The sequence below is a fragment of the Amblyomma maculatum genome, chromosome 2, assembly GCF_055883805.1.
Source record: "Amblyomma maculatum isolate TAMU_Amacu chromosome 2, ASM5588380v1, whole genome shotgun sequence".
NCBI classification, from domain to species: Eukaryota; Metazoa; Arthropoda; class Arachnida; order Ixodida; family Ixodidae; genus Amblyomma; species Amblyomma maculatum.
The window spans coordinates 17,528,939-17,546,238 of record NC_139345.1 but is presented as its reverse complement, the minus strand read 5'-3'; the positions used below and the strand labels follow the sequence as shown (position 1 = coordinate 17,546,238).

General features: G+C 45.2%; 1 pseudogene across 1 annotated transcript in view; it reads right to left on the bottom strand.

Annotated features, from left to right (window-relative positions):
• The window catches only part of LOC146198067 (arylsulfatase B-like), a 31,258-nt pseudogene that overhangs the window by 13,195 nt on the left and 763 nt on the right, over nt 1–17,300 (bottom strand). Inside the window, exons 2-4 of the transcript XR_014704940.1 lie at nt 4,805–4,913; nt 3,281–3,440; nt 2,393–2,505 (exon numbers count right to left, since the gene is read on the bottom strand). The product of XR_014704940.1 is annotated as an arylsulfatase B-like (transcript). The remainder of the gene's footprint in view (nt 1–2,392; nt 2,506–3,280; nt 3,441–4,804; nt 4,914–17,300) is intronic.

Genomic DNA, 17,300 nt, shown 5'->3' with positions numbered 1-17,300 from the left:
TGAGATGAGCCTCCTTGAGCTCCTCGAGTGTATTATGTATTCCCAGTCCCATGAGTCTTTCTGTCGATGTGTAGTTCGGCAGCCCCAGGGCTGCTTTGTATGCTTGCCTAATTATTGTCTCGGCTTTGCCTTTCTCCGCAGCATCTAGTTTTAGGTATGGTAGTGCATACACCATCCTGTTCAGGACAAATGCCTGCACTATCCTACAGAGGTCTTTTTCTTTGACTCTTCTCCTACGGTTGGCAATTCTTTTGATTAGCCTAATTGACATATTAACTGATGTTTTCAGCTTTTGCAGGGTTTCTTTGTTTTTCCTGATAGCTTGTAGATGCAGCCCTAAGATCCTTATTGACTGCACCTCCTTGATTGGAAGTCCCCCCACGCACACGATAAGCGGGGTTGGGGGCGCTTGGCTCCTGGAACCGGGACCCATGGGTTTGGATCTGATGACCAGTAGCTCTGATTTGGGTGTGAGCATGATAGGCCTGAATGACCTGCGAGTTCTGCGATAGTGTCTACCGCGCGTTGCCACGTTTCCTCTATCTGACCGTCATTCCCGTTGGTGTTCCAGAGTGTGATGTCATCTGCGTAGAATGTATGTCTCAGCCCAGGAATGGCTTCCAGTCGGGGTGGAAGCTTTATGAGGGAGAGATTGAAGAGAAATGGTGACAGTACTGATCCTTCCGGTGTCCCTCTACCCCCTAGCCGAAAAGGTAATGACTCTATTTCGCCTATTTTAGTTATCGCGGACCTATGGCTGAGAAATGAGCGAATGTATCGGAAGGTTTTTTTCTCCTGGATTAATGTCTGAGAGGTTCTTGAGAATGGCTTCGTGTGCCACGTTATCGAAGGCCTACCTACGCAGGCTTGCCTACGCAGGAAGTGGGCGATATTGGGCGCAAATTGGCTGTATCTAGTTTCCGAAGACTAGGCCGTTTTTTGTGATCCACGTTATCGTTTTTGGTGATCCACGTTAAGAAGGATCTTATAGGTAATCTTGCCAGAGCCAGGAGCACTGTTGGTGCCTCTGAGTTGTTGTAGCAGGAGGTTTGTTTCTGGAGGGTGAAGTCAGAGTTTAAGGATATTTGTTATTGGATTCTTAAATTGATCGCGCGGAGCCAGGGGGTGTATTTGTACCGATATTACAATATGCGCTGTGGTGGCAGATACAGCAAAGTGGTCGACTAGAACTTCAGCCATTTGCGCAGTAGCACGGAGTAGTAATCTTGCGATTTATGACCACGACGAGAGCAAGGGAGCGAGACACATTAGGATCAAGCATTGCACTTAAAATTCTCCAGGTGCGATGAGGCGGCTGTTCAGGGGGGCTGTTCAAGTCAGAGCAAAGTTCGTAGCCATGTTTTGCGGCGGTGGTCGGAGTGGCGTCGACAGACAGCATCGAGATTTTTTTTTTTTTTTTTTATTTTTTTTTTTTTTTTTTTTTTTGTAGAGTCCAGTCTTGGGACGGGACTTGCCATTGGGAATCGCTCGACGCTGGGGCACTCATCTGACTGCCCGAGCATTTAAGAGTTTGTTGTCTGGTACCCGGGCGCCCACAGGTACAGTACACATCACATTCGAGGAGCGCGCACAAGCACTGATGTGAGTTAAGAAGTCACTACCACTCGGGCTGGGTTGGTTACACTGTTCCCGAAAGGCACTCCGCTTCACAACATGGTAGGTTACGCGTGACTGCACAATCCCTGAAAGAGGGTCAAGGGCAATTGGATGCAACAATCCAAAGCATGGGTGCCTGGCTGACACTCCCATCTGTAGGCGTATGTTACTGTAGTGAGCTAAGATCGATAAATGTGGGCTGTCCCAATGGTCGCACGTAGGCGGGGCAGCCAGTGTTTTCGATAGTGAGACGAGAGTATGGGACGGCAGTTAGCAGCTGGCGTTCTCTGTGATTGACAAAGATGGATCCCCATAATATAGAGGAGGGGGTTAAATTATTTACAGATGAGTGAGCCTGTATCTAGTTTACCAAATAATTTGGACGCAAAGTTGCTTTACAATGCTTTGTGACCGAATATAAACACTCGCAACAGCCGTGTGGGTGTTACGAATGCAGACTGCCACATTTCAGCATTCCACAACGCAATCGACCATGTCGGTGACTGTGACCACTGCGTGGGATATGGCGTTTCGGGGAGTCGGGCAAGCTGCAGAGCGGCATCGAGATGTGGCACCGCCGAGGGAACCCAGACGGTGTCCCGCACCCGCCACTAGAGCCACCATACAGCTACTCCTCTTCTGATGGGCGAGAGAGTTTAGCCGGCATGCACAGTATGCGCCACGGGGAGCATGCAGACGTGCTAAGAGGATGCGATTCATCTCTGTTGACACCAAGCGCAGCACTTTGACATCTGAAAAGTAAATTAGTGGTTACCTTTCCAACGAGATGAGTTGAGTAACCAAGTTCTTTTAGGTACTCAGGTAAAGTTCGCTCATCCAGTGGCAGGCCCTTAAGCTCGCAGTTGTGGATTGGGTATCCCTGCATGCCTGAGCGAGATATACAGCGAGAAAAGGTGGCCTTTAAACATTGTAGTACTGAAACAGGTGATCAATTATTCGTTTCATCAAAACTCAGCTCTTTCTACCCATATAGGTGAGACTTGTACTATAGCGAGTTACAACTCAAGAGTGCAGTGGCCAATACCCCTCAAAGCTGGGTTTTCACCCAGAAAAGTTTCCCAGAAATTCAGGAACAAAATAATCATTCCCTCTCATGGCAGTAGTTGATGAAGACAAAGTTCTTTGTATTGGCGGCCGGATAGATTCGCTATAGTTTTAAACAGTACATTTCTAAGTACCGCAAAAAAAAAAAAAAAATGAAGCAATTATAGGCCCAAGGGTTTACCACATTAATTTTCTATTATTTTCACCCCTGGTGGTTATGTTACATTGTAGCTTGCAATGAGGTCGTCACGTCCATGCTGTCGTCAGAAAACTTCCCACACCATACATGCCCGTTTTATATAATACCTGTGTTTTTAAGGATGTGGCGCAATGTGCTCATTCATGCTTATCAGTATACTTTATTTAGGTGGCCGTATATCATTTTTTTTTTGCTTAAGGAATGTGCAGAAAATTAATCTTGCCGCGTGGCCACCCATTTATTTATTTTGCGGTACCGATATTGAATAAAATTGAATTGAAAAAGTTCACTCCTGCTTCTCTTTAGTCTCTACATTGATGGTATAATGACTTGATCCTCCTAAAGAACTTTTATCTTCCAAAAGCACTGGTTGCGCCCTCTCGTCTCTTAATACCTCACCCATTCGTATCGGGTAACGACCGGTCATTAACGCCGTCCTTGAGGGAGTACACGCAGGAAGGGCGTAGAAAGTGTTCAGTATCACACCGTCTGCTGCCAGCGCATCCAAGTTGGGCGTGGGAATCTGTGACGAGCCGTGAAAGCTCACATCGTCCCATCCCTGCGAAAGAAATCGATGTCTGTTGAGATCTGGAAGGATGACGTCTGCCTGCACGAGCGCAGCGGTAATTTTGAAAATCCCCTTTCGTTCCACTCTCTCAAGTCTACCGTTGTAGCGACGCGTGGTCGATTGTTAGATGGGTTCCTAGGATTTTTAGAAGGTAAATATCCCTGAGTCAGCCAACTTCGATCGAATAAATAACTCCATGAGAAGAGGGATTGAGGCTGCCCTCTAGTCCTACTGGGATTAGTTTACCTGAATTCAATGTTATTTGCTAAAGCCCCTTTTTTCTGTGATAATCTCCGACTTCACTGAGTAGAATAAGAAGCAAGAAAGCGATTTAGTTCTATTAATTTGCCGCAGTAGCAAGATAACAATGTCTATTTGCGGTCCCAATGATGCGCAAGCTGCCAAGGCTTTAAGAATACCGACTGCATTTCTTTAAAAACTAGTTTGAACCTTACATGTTTATCAAGTCTTATCAGATGGACTAACGACGCTTTTATAAATTAAGTTCCGCAGGTCCACTCAGATATACCCGTTGATGTAACAGTCCTTTTTTACTTTCCAGTGTTGCTTTAAATCTAGGGTATATCGACCTCATAAATGCAAAGCTATGTCAAAAGCTGAGTTTTTTGCAAAAGTTAGCTACGATCTCACCTGAAGTTGGGCCGATGTTTGTGCTAAGAAATTGCCTTGTACGTGGTTATTTTCTCTGGTCTCGGCAGCTACGCACTCTTAGCGCGCACACGCAGTGGTTCATCGTTGACGTGAGAGTGGTGTGGATATCTATAAACCTCCTGCGGTTTCACACAATACACCAGTTGGAAGTGAAGCTCGTTCTTATCTAGCTGTTCTTTTTTCGTCTGATTGGTTTAGCGCTCTGAAAAACGGAATCGACACATGATATTGATTCGTTGTTGCCAAGACAAATGGCTTCTCCGCGTTGTTTGAAAGGTGCTTCCTGGGAGCAATTACTTTGCGCCTGGGTCGATTTCTCAATATGCGCCCCGGAATGCCACAGGCTGCTTTCGAGTCATAGTCTTAATACGGAGATTCAATGCCCCCTAGGTGTTTGTTGGATTTGTGCGAAGTAGCGTTTATAAAAAATATTAGTTTTGGTTCTGCTTCCTATACGTTCCAGCCAACGCTAACAGAAAATGTTTTGTATTCAGTTCCCTACCTAGGTTAGGCCGGTCAAATTCATGTGGCATCATGCGGTGAACGCTCCATTCTTCCCTTGAGGCGTGTGACCTCGCAGAGCGAAATATTCATAATCACAGAGAATGACGAAAAAAAAAAAAAAGCAACAACTAGATTTCCCCTTTCCCTCAATCTATATGAAAGTGCAGTCGACCACTTACCATGTCATCAGCGAGCAGAAATAAGATATCAGGCTGGACTTTAGTACATAATGACGCTGGCAGGGTTGAAATCAAAATTGCCAGTTTAAGCATTTTTGTTCCCGTGCTCCTACGGAAGAAAGCAAAAAGACATATTTTCAGGAAGCTGCTTGCCGTGTACTGGATTATTTCGCAGTTAATCTTTGCTCAGGAATGTAATTGTTTCTCTCGAACTGCGAGCCAACCGACTGTCGCCTCACTTCACTCCTTGTCAGATGGCTGTGACAAGTGGGGTCCTTTACTATCAACCTGCCACAGCAGCAACATAATGCAGCTGCTCAGGTGAAGCCACGAAGTGACTCGGTGAAAGTAAAATATATGGAAACAATTCGGACATTGCAAAAATCACAAGAACTAAATTACGCTTTTCAGTAAGTTCAAATGCAGCGCATAACTTTAGTGTCTGAGAACTTCGCAGTGTAGTTAAGTACGTTAGCGCAATAATTAAGCAACGCATATATTTGAGTACTTTCAGTATAATTTTTTCAAATATACAGCGGTCATTGTCTTCCGGAAAATTCTTCTTTCTTTTATTCTGGATAGGTACGTGCCAGAAAGGGAGCCAAATCTATAGTTTGGCTGTGCAACTGTAGCACGCGATCCTCTCCTAGCGGCGAAATTCTGCAGCGCTGACCCGTCGAGGCGCCTTGCCTGACCGTACAACACAGGCTTCGTGTGCTCTCTCCTCCGCGTGCTGCTCGCGCCCGTTGCGCTCGTCTCTTGAGGATCGCAGGGCGGGTGCAAGCAGACGCCAGAAGGTCTATTCACACTTGCGACTAGATGAGGACGCGCTGCTACCAGTCGCGCGACCAGAGGAGAGGAGCTCGCCACTACCGATGCTCACACTTGCGACAGTCGCCTTCTCGTTCTGTTCTCGTTCCGAACGAGTTGGGAGTAGGAGAGGTGCTGGGCGATGACAGCGAACGTCGGTAGCTGCCGCTTGCCAGACACTTCAGCTTTTTCAGGCGAGCCGGTACGCATGCCGCGCTCTCGTGTTTCCAGGAGAACGCCAACGACGAATAGACGATGTCGATCACCGTGATATCAATATAAAATGTTGCACTTGCGTGAAAAACCCATTTCTCAGAAGTTCATGGTACTTACCGGATAGTCCGAATATCTTTCCAATCTCCTCCCAGGCCATATCCTATCTCTCTGCCTTTGAATTCCGGGTGCCGTTTGTTGAAAAAGTAGGGGTATTCTTTAATTGCATTGAGAAGGTGCTCGTTCGAGTACTCCGGGACCTCGCTGATTGGTGAAATGGTTTGAGACTAGTAGTCGCGCGACTGGAAATTCGAGCAGTGCTCGATCGGCCCGCGGCAGTCGCTTTTCGACTGATGCGACCATTGCGACTGTCGCCTTTCGACTGATGCGACCATTGCGACTGTCGCTTTTCGACCAAAACGGTCGCGCGACCGCTGCTAGTCGCAAGTGTGAACGTGCCTAGACGGCAGCATCGCGAGCCGATTATGGCGCTACGCTTCCACAGGCGCTGGGTTTCCGCTCTTCGAGTGAGAGCTGCACAACGGATGCAGCAAACCAGGCGGCTGTTTATTATGTTTGTCGATGAGCATTTTTCTGTTTTTGAGGCAAACGTTTCAACGCCTAGCTTGAAGCTCTCTAGCTCGGTTGCTTAACTAATAAAGAAATTTGAAATGCTTCTCGGAGGCCGCAACTAAGAACCTTTTTGCGTTTATGAAAACCGGGAGGAAACTTGGAAGCATTGCATCATTTGTTAAAGTAATTCTTAAATACTTTAATTGCTTTTCTCAGCTGTCATTGGTAGTGTAATGAAATCGCGTTTATTTGCAAGAATGCTATCTAGTTATTTTTCACAGCATGTCTTTGATCATTTGGCGAGCGTGTTTAAAGAAATGGTCGGTAACTATGCCGCGGTGGCGCAGTGGTTGGGCGCTTTGCCCAAGGGTGCGGGACGGAATCCCGGTCGCGGCGCCTGCTTTTCGATTGAGACTAAAGGAAAGGTTCCCGCGCGCTAGTGCGTTGTCAGTGTAAGTTGAAGAGCTACAGGTGGTAGAAATCACCGAACACCTCCACTACGGCGTATCTCATAGACTCAGTCGTTTTGGGACGTTAAACTCCATAAACCAAATCAAATCACAAGTGGTCGGTCGTGGACCGCGCATTCTCATCGTCAGGAATGAGTGCATGCTGGAGAGCTTGCAGTGGTGGAAGGTTTACGTCATAGGTTTTTATTCATCCATTGACTTATCGTGTGCCTGCCAACGACAAATGCTTACACGAAACATCAAAAGTGCCTTCGACGCACACAGGTGGTAGGAACGAGGCTGCACCAATTTAAGATGAGAGGGAAGGAATGAAAGCTCTAAGAAAGCTTTGATCAAACTGTTGAAGTCTGCATGTGTTCCTGCTGATATACTGTGCTGGAAATCAGTTTTTCTCATCTACTCGTGTGCTCTGTTTAACTTGCGGTGCACTTGTTTTTTCTGCAGCTATAATCACTGGACCGCTGTCGGGAAATGGCACGCGTGGATAATAACGGCAAGCATCGTGCGGTCTTCACAACGAAAAATAGCTTGTGTTGTTTTTCGATGGAAACAATCTCATCTCGCTGGTCGTGCTTTTCACTCATAAATACTCTAATTGCTTTTCTCAGCTGTCATTGGTAGTGTAATGAAATCGCGTTTATTTGCAAGAATGCTATCTAGTTACTTTTCACAGCATGTCTTTGATCATTTGGCGAGCGTGTTTAAAGAAATGGTCGGTAACTATGCCGCGGTGGCGCAGTGGTTGGGCGCTTTGCCCAAGGGTGCGGGACAGGGAAAAACATAAACGCACATTTTGAAAGGGCAATAAAGTACGGCCATTTTAAAGGAATGTGCCCGAATGTTCTACTTTCGCTCTCTAGAAATAGAACCGCAAGCTTGACAAGTACGAAACAATATAGCCATCCAGAAATATGTTTTTCTTTCAGGCTATCAGGAAAGCACAGTTTTATTGCTAGACGCAGAGGCAGTTTTGCTTTATTTTCGCAAAAATGTTGCCTGTGGACCTTTCTCCTCCTAGATGTCGTTCGCAATAAGAACATCATCTCATTGAGAATTTGTTATTTAGAAATTTCATCTGACGCTTCGAAATGCGGGGGCGTTTTCACGACCTATTACGATTATCAAAAGCTTGCAGGCGTCTTTTTGTCTTTATTAGCTTGCGCATGATGAATTATACAGATCTGTTCTAGCAAATTATACTTATGTTAATTTTTTTCCTTCCTTCCTTTTCATTTCGGTCCAAGCATTGCAAATTGATTCATTAACTGTTTATGGAGTCACCACGCTTTTGTCAACTGTTATTAGTAATGAGCTTTTGTATTGGAAAGTAAATACGTCTTTTTTATATTATAAATGTGAACGTGTGGACGCGTTCCGTGATACGTATTACGAACATAAGCCAAACACTTGAACTTCTGTTAAGTGATCTTTTTATTATCGGAGGAACTCATCTACCGTCTTCCCTGAACTACGTTTAGGTTATGTTCTGTTATAGGACAAATTAGGTGCCTTACATTCGTTATTGCTTTTCAGAATTGTCGTTGTATCTTGCCTTTTTCCCATACTTTGGAGCTTTTCTGACCCCCCCCCCCCCCCCCCCCCCCTCGCATTGTGCATTGCTCTTTGCACATCAGCTGCATCTGCTCCGTTTTTTTCTCCTTATTCTATACATCTTTTTTTTTCTTTTGCACGACACTCACCTAATTTATTATTTTATCACTTTGGCTGTGGCCTGCTTTTTGACCGGAACGAACTCAATCTTGTGACCAAGTGCAATGTTAGTGGAAGACAACGTGATCTCCATTAAACTAGTTGGAGTACATTATATATGCATGGTTGGTTGGTTTGTGGGGTTTAACGTCCCAAAGCGACTCAGGCTATGAGAGACGCCGTAGTGGAGGCCTCCGGAAATTTCGACCACCTGGGGTTCTTTAACGTGCACTGACATCGCACAGCACACGGGCACCTTGCTTTTCGCCTCCATCGAAAAGCGGCCGCCGAGGCCGGGATTCGATCCCGCGTCCTTGGGAACAGTAGTCGAGCGCCGTAACCAGTGCGCCACCCCGGCGGGGTACATTATATATGCATGTGCATCACGAAAATACTACAGCATCTTTCCGATATCACACACGTAACTCAACGCGGATTAAGCACATTCCTCACAAGCTCCAAGCTGTTATTATTTCCCGCCATTAATGCTGTGTGTATTCGGGGGGAGCGCAGATTAAGGAGACATTCTCTCAGGAGCTGAATGTTTTTCAAGGCAAGGAAAAGAAATAAGAAAAATATATATTTATAAAACCACTTTTATCTTAAAATAATGCCCTAGTTTGCTCGTCCCTTTAACCTTCTTCTCCAAGATGACCGACGGATCTGTCCCTGAATTCTTTTTACACTTAACGCGGCCATAGGATTCGATGTAATTCGAATGAGGTGGAAATTTATAGCGGTCCTTAACGTAACAAGAGCTTTAGCGCAACAGTCTTTGAAGTGACAAGTATTTACTACTCGCCTCAGATAATACTTTTGCTTTCTGCCCTCAGATATAATGAACATACGCAAGGTTATGCAGGAAGCCATCAGTGAGTGAGATGTTTAAAGCCGAGGTGAAGTTCTCCCTGACAGTCAGAAATTCTATATGGCGCTGCAGTCCAGGCAAGAACGTCGTCCTCTGATCGTAAGTTCATACATCAAGAAAAATCACGCGATCTTTGTGTAAACGGGACTATTGACTAAGAGATAGCTGAATGTGTGTCATCAGTCCAGGGGCCTACGGCGCAGTCACTAACTACAGAGGCATAAATAGCGCTCTCAGAGCAGAGGAGCAGATAATGTCATTAGCGCCTCGCGTTCATGTACTTGTGTAGACAAGTCTTCCTGAACATCAGCATAAAAATGTGTTAATAAAGAAGATCGACACTACATAATAAATGTTATTATTAACAATGAATATTGGGTCACTGACCAAGTCAAAAAATGAAAATGACGCTTCGGGTCTCATATGGGGCCCTTGTTCACTGTCACTGAAGAATGGAAAACTTCTATATGCTTTACTATGCTCCGTAATAATTATTCGTGATTATTATGAAGCATGCCCTGATTCTTGTTCAGCGTGTTGGCCGCCGTCTAGATAATTAGGGATGCCAAATGTAGTCTTGCCGATGTGTTTCTTTCGGTTGCCAATATTGCCGCTTCATCTCAGTCTATCTCGTGGCCGGTGGAGAGCACGTGCTCTCCAACTGCATTTTTTTTTGCGGCGCACTTTTTTTCTCACATCGACCTGGTGCTCCTCTGTACGTCGCTGATAGACAAGTATAGATAAGTACTACAGACAACGCTCAATGCACCTTTCCTTCTATGCCGTGTTGAATCAAGACGCACACGGCATAGGCGAAGAATGCCACAGCTGATATAGCGGCAGGCATAAAGACCGACAGTAAAGTAAACGTACGTATGCAGTGCCTTAAAGGGAAACTGCATCTGTTTCTTAGTCCGATGAGCCTCAGTGGGTCCAATATTTACAGCTTATAGTTTAAGCATCCGAAATACATTGGAATTGGAGTTTTAAACAGTGGTGTACTCGGCATTTAAAACTGCGACGGCTTTCAAGATTCTTCGTACTGCACAGCGCCGCTGGAGCGCTTAACAACGTCTTGGACAGTACCGGTGTATTTCCTGCACAATAACGCTGTGCTTGAACCAGTGAAAACAACGCTAGCGAAAGTCTTGGATTCATCTTTGGGTGGCATCGGATGACGGGCCTCAGGGTGTGGTCCCAGTTGGTGGAAATGAAAAAAAAAATGTTACCCTCCGCGACGTCATCACCCAGCTTACACGCACCCCTCTGAAACTAAGGAGAAGCCTGACTTTAAATCATTGATTACATCATCAATGTGAAAATTGGCGCAAAAAGGTTGCATGCTCTACGTGCAGCAATATAAATCTGAGTCCTTGAACATAGCATAATTCTCAAAAAAGTGGCGCAACTGCCCTGTAATGCACGGTTCACGAACCTTGCTTCCTTAAAGGGCTGAACCCCCCCCCCCCCCCCCCCCTCCCTTTGAGAAGGGCTACAGTGACTCTGCAGCTCGTGCTTGGTTCCCACGTAACTGTCACTTAAATTGAAAAAAAAAAAAAGAAAAGAAAACAAAGGAGAGCGAAACGCAGAGCTCTCAGAGAATCCAGTGAATAACAGCGTTGGTATCTTCAAGAGCTCCTTATCCCTATCGCTTCCTACACTTGCAGCGCCCGGTGTGGCCATTCTATTGCAAGGGCAAACGATTCTGCTTGGCCTCGTGTCGCCTTCCATGGCCATATGAAACGTTCAAGCTCAAGAAAGGTTTCGTACACCCCCTACGCCAAGCATTTATAGCGAACAGGTCCGCGCTAATGTAAGAGGGGGGGGGGGGGGGGGGGGGGGGGAGAGAGAGAGACTTAAGGCTAGATATAAAGAAAAATAAGACCTTCATGCTATTTATGCGTGACAAGATTCTGTTAATCTTTCTCGTTTCTCCTTCCACGGCTGTAATGAGTTGCAGAAACACTTGTACAGACCTCCTCTTTCAAAACTAGCCAGTGACGCAGCAAGTAGAACATATCTCCCTCGAGGCTTCCTTCGTCACAATTAAGGACTCGGAAGGCAGTGTACCTTGAAGTAGGTATTGTGTAAAAAAATAAAGTGCGCTAACATGCACAGAGCTGCGCTAGGACTTCGCATTACCATATAAAGTAATCGTCGGTGTGTGTGTATTTTTTCGTTATTATTTCTACTGTTGGCGTGAATTAATACTTTATCCACATGATGACTGAAATGTCAATAAATACAAAAGAAAAACAATAAATACTGCCGATTGCTGCATCCGAAATCACGGCATCTGAATTTTGCTTCCGCGGTGCCCTAACCCACTCGGCTACAATGACGGCTGTTCAATATTTTACATTCGTGGGTATAAATGTTGATTTTAACTGAATCTTGAAATCTAACCAGGGCTACCCCACCCATAAAGGTCCCATAGAGGTGAACGTTGTACATCCTGCATTATAATAATGGTGTGATTACTTATTTGACATTCACATAAGCGCAGCCATACGGCTACAAAGGAAAGGATTTCTCCAAAATGTCGTAGTTAAATAAAATTCATCCTGGTCCGGGGATTCAACCCGGGACCACCGCCTTTCCAGGGTAGTCGTTCTACCAACTGAGCTAACAAGAACGGTCAGCAAATCATATGGAAGGGCGAGAGTGAAAGGATCAATAACTCGAAATGAAAATGGTGTTCGTCGAATATTTAGGGGAATTCCCCAAGGTGGATGATTGGTTCACGGGATTTAACGTGACAAAGCGACTAAGGCTACGAGTGACGCATTCCCCAGGTGGAGTATATTTTGTACTAAGGGAGTAATTACGCATTCACATTCACCCAAGCGCGGCTGTGCTTGGGTGAAAGAAAAATTTAGGAAAAAGCGACTGCCCTGGAAAGAGGTGGGTTTGGGTTGGATCCCCGCACCAGGAGGGACTTTTCTTAAACTAGGAAGTTTCCGTGAAAGCTGTATAGTTTTCCGTCTTAGTCGTATCTCGAAGCTTGGGTGAATGTGTAATTTTTATGGTGGATCACAAGAATGTGACTACTCCTTCCAAAGGGTTGCCAATCTGAACATCATCATCGCCATGAGTAATTGCTCCCTTATTACAAATCTAGTCCACTTGGAAAATTCCCCTAAGATATGCGACCTACATCCTGTATTATACCGAAGCCGTAGGTAGCTATTATGAGAGAGTTCTCGGACAGCTCCCGCCCTCCCTTTTCGATCGTAACCAAACCAGCCAGTTTCATTACATAGTATGGCGGCTTTCAGTTCAGTTCAGTTCAATCGTTCAGTCGTGTCCGACTCTTCGTGACCCTATGGACCATGTCACGCCACGCTTTCCGGTCTCTCACTATCTTCCTAACATCACATAACTTCATCTGCAGTGCCTCGAGGATGCCATCTAACCATCGCGCTCGCTGCCTACCCCTTCTCCGGCGACCCTCAACCTTTCCCAACATCAAATCTTTCTCCAGCGACTCCTCTCTTCTCATCAGATGACCAAAGTAGCCGAGCTTTAGCTTTAGAATTTGACCCTCCAATGAGCAGTCAGGGTTTATCGTCGACAATATCGACTGATTTGATCTTCTGGCAGTCCAAGGAACTCTCAAGAGTCTTCGCCAGCACCACAATTCAAACGCGTCAATTCTTCGGCGGTCAGCCTTTTTCACAGTCCAACTCTCGCATCCATACATCACAACTGGCGGCTTATGTTAAGGCTAAAAATGTATACCCGACTCTTTGTGCCTATGTTGGCGGTCTCTTCAGTCAGCCAGAATCCGCATTATAGCTGAAGAAACGAATTTAAATATCTGCCCATCAATAGATTTGAACTGGCGACGTCCATACTAAAAAGAACTGACTGCCGCTGTGTTGAAGAGGTTGGAGTTGGATGGTTTCTGGGATACACGCAGAAGTTGGATGTCAATGCACGAAGTTTACGTACATTTCATGGAGGATCTGTTCTGGTTTTAGAAGCCCTTTTATCGCTAGAATATTCTAGCGAATCCATGCGCGAAAAGTTTAGTTTGCATTTAGTGTGTCGTTTTGCTTTTTGCCATGCACCGGTTTCTCTGTAGGCGCACTTCTACAAGAGTAGCCGGTGCTCACACAGAACTGCAGCTCTCTATTGATAAAGCGTACAAGTGGGCAGCTTGATAGTATCAACTATGCCAACAATGCTTCGCAACTAACATTCAGTTTGAAAACGGACATTGCCACTTACGAGCAGCGTTGCGGGTTATGTTATAATATTGCTCAGTTTCTGTAACGGGGTAAAGGCAGTATAGCATTTGCAATATCTCCGAGAGAACATTTTCATGTATGGACGCATTAGGAACAGATATTTCAAAGTTTTCCCTAGCGTCGTTAAAGCAAAATTTATTTTGCAAAGAAAGAAATTGTAGCTTATTTGTTCCCTCCTTTACTCACCATTTGAAAGCACCGGCCTTGTTAAAGACGTGACTGTGCCTAATGACTCTTCATATATCCACACAGGCACCGATGCATTTTGCTCTCGTCGACCAGATCTTGCTTCTGTCTACCGCGTCCTCACCGGCCTTGAGTGCAAGGCTGCTTGCTTTATAGGATATTTAGTATGGTGATACCGTTCGAAATCATGCTCGCATGAAGCACGACCGCTTCAGAGCAAATCAATTACCACTGAAAAATTGAGCGACTCTTGCGGGCAGGCCGCTCGAAAACTTTACACGGGGTGTATTTGGAACCGTCCATCATCAGTCGAGTGGATTACGGCGGAGGAAACCCCATCATAGCTCTGAACAACGACCCGCACGCTTGCCGCTTCACAAGGCGTTCTCCTCCCATATCACGCTTTGTGTAATCGAGTTATTTCGGTGAAAAGATTGAAATATTTCTGCAGGGGCACTGGAAAACTGGTGAGGGATAAAGATGAATTTTTTGTTATACGTGTCAGGGGCAGCGCAAGAGAATTGCATTGCTATTTGCTAATGATGTAGGCTACGTGCAAAAATCTCTAGTTATTGCAAGGAATATAGCCGTGACTTTTCCCAAAATTCGAAAAATTATTACAAGGGCGGCGTATCTAAAATTTTATTGCCTAAATTTAATGGCCTGCGCAAATGGAAAGATGCCTTAATGACCATATCACATGAATCTTGCTCTGATAGGTAATACAACGGAATAAAGAAGTGAAACACGTCGGCACAAGTGTGTAGAGTAACAGGCATTCCCAGACACATATGCATTGCATGCAGAGGCTTATTTGAACCTGAGTAGCGCATGTGTCCCTCAAAAAGACTACAATTTAAGATCAGAATTGACTTGTCGGCGTAAGACATATTCATAGCTTAAAGGGTAGAGAGAAAAAGATGCTTTATTACATAGATTTCATTCGCAATAGATTTCATTGTCTTGCTTAGGCCTTTCAGGTGCCCCACAGATTAAGATTTCCTGTTTTAAGAGTACCATGTTCCCACTCCTGTAATAATCCCAATCAGGATTGACAGTAGTCTAAAAAAAAAAAAAAGAATTGAGACCTGTAACTGTGAAAATTGGGACCTTGAACGACGAGAGACTGTGCTATGCTTCTCGCCAAGAACGCGCTGAAAAAAAAAATAAATAAAAATAAAAAAAAACGTGTGTCACTAATCAAGCCTTAAGCAATGCTTCAGAGCTCTGCATGAAGAGGGGAAGAGGGAAGCAGTAGTACCCATAAATACGGGATTCGTGTTTTTGCCAAGTTTGGCCGTGGAGGACATTGATTGTTATACTTAACGATAAGTCATTAACGTGATTATGAACTTGCGAAAACATGACTTGTCAAGACTAACGGGGTTGACTGCACGTGTATGTCAGAAAAGCAACCTTTACGAGATTTCCCAGAGCCGCGTACAGGTTTACTTATGTATTGTCATTGCTGTGAAGCTTTCGCCGACAACACCTAGCAGACTAATTTTACGCATCATCACGGCTGCGAAAAAATGTCAGACAGTGTGAATAGTTTTATATCCCCAGCACTACGAAAAAAGCTTTTCTTCCTTTCTGAATACGTCATATTACATCCACTCTTTCTAGAAAGTACGCTGGAGACACGAAATGAGAATTTCGTCAATGGGAGATGATTTTACACATAAAGACTGGTACGAAAGAAGTCCTGGTCCTCTTCTCTTTTTGTTTTATGTTTCTTTAATACGTAGCCGCGGTATACAAAAATAAATATTTTCATCTTTTCTTTTTATTTCCCACTGACCAGAGGTCCCCAACAATACAGGGCTAGCCTGCATGACAGTTGGGTGTAGACAGCATAAAAAAGACGAGGACGTATGAAGTAGTACATACTCAATGGATTACCTACTTGCCCAACCGTCTGTTTTAGCCTGCGTGACAACTCCACCCGTTTCCGCACATGTCTGTCCTTTGCAAAAACCGGCATTATCAATCCTGTATAATATTTATATCAGACCTTTAATATTTTAAGGCGGTTGCTGAGACATGGAGTTTATCTAGGCAAAACGCCGCGGCGGCCGCTTTTCGACGGAGGCGAAAACCAAGGCTCCCATTTGCTGTGCGGTGCCTGTGGACGCTAAAAAACGCCAAGTGGTCGAAATTTCATTGCCCTCCAGTATGGTGTCTCTCATAGCCAGAGTCGCTATGGGACTTTCAACCCCAAAAGCAAAGCAAGCAAGCAAAGCAAGCAAGCAAAAAAGCAAGCACTATCTATGGAGAACTTGGACTGACTCTGCTGCTCCGCTGTTGTAAACCGGGATACGTCAAAAACTAAACCAAGCGGGCATGCAAAGCGTGTAGCTGAGAAGCGCCGAAATCTAAACGCACCGAAAAGCTACTGGCTGCCTGTGTCGGAATCGAATGTAGGTTTTCTTCGGCTTGCAACATTTAGTTTGTCTTTTTCTGTCTTTTTTTGCATTATGAAACTGCCCTAACAGCTTCCATGCAAAGCCTATTGAAAAGAAAAGAGGTGTAAGCTCAATGCACATTTGTCAGGATTCGAGTTCCCTCGAACGTCTTGGATTTTGTGTTTACGAGAACGTATGCCTTCCAACTTTTTTTAATGGACGCAGGAGCGCCGAGTCGATAAGCGCCGTGTGACCGAGCACAGCGGCGAAGTCAACGGGAATACATGCGAGCGCGCAATTAACAGTACGGTACAGCTTCCCTTGACCGGGCAGTTACGCGAACCGGAGCCAATTCCCCACTGGTGCTGCTGTGCAGCATGCTCCGAGTATGACTAAACTCGGAATATCCACCGAGCTCTGGCGACACCTTCAGACGATGTATAAATGCTACCGAGACATAGAATTTAGCCCTCGGAACGTCTCCAAGTTTTACTGCTCTATCTAGACTCACTCTGTGGTTATCGTCACTTGGGTGCCATTTCATGGGCTGTCGAAAAAGTGGGACTAATGTGATCACCCCTTTTGTGCATTCTTTTACTTGTTTCCGCTACACCTAGGGTGTTACTTACACAAGTAAGTCTTAAAAGGACTATTTTTAACATGTTTTTATTGCGGGCTTTGCGGTACGTTACAGGAACTCTGTGCTGTGTAAGATGTGCATTGAATGCGCTTTAGCACAACTTGTAATTTATTACATATTGCTTTGCCCGCGAGAGAACGCTACGATCGTGCTATCAGCTAGGGTGACTTTTTTTTTTTTCTCGCAAGAATTCCACGCAGAAGGAACCACGAGCCCTTGCAACGTGGACTGGCAGAAAGCGCGCGTGATTTAAATGAAACGATTACGCGGAATGTTGGATTTGTCACGCCATGCGCGAACAGATCTATACCCACCGTGTACGGCGGTAGCGGACAAGCGGTGAATGCGCGTATTCTTCTGCACCTCCG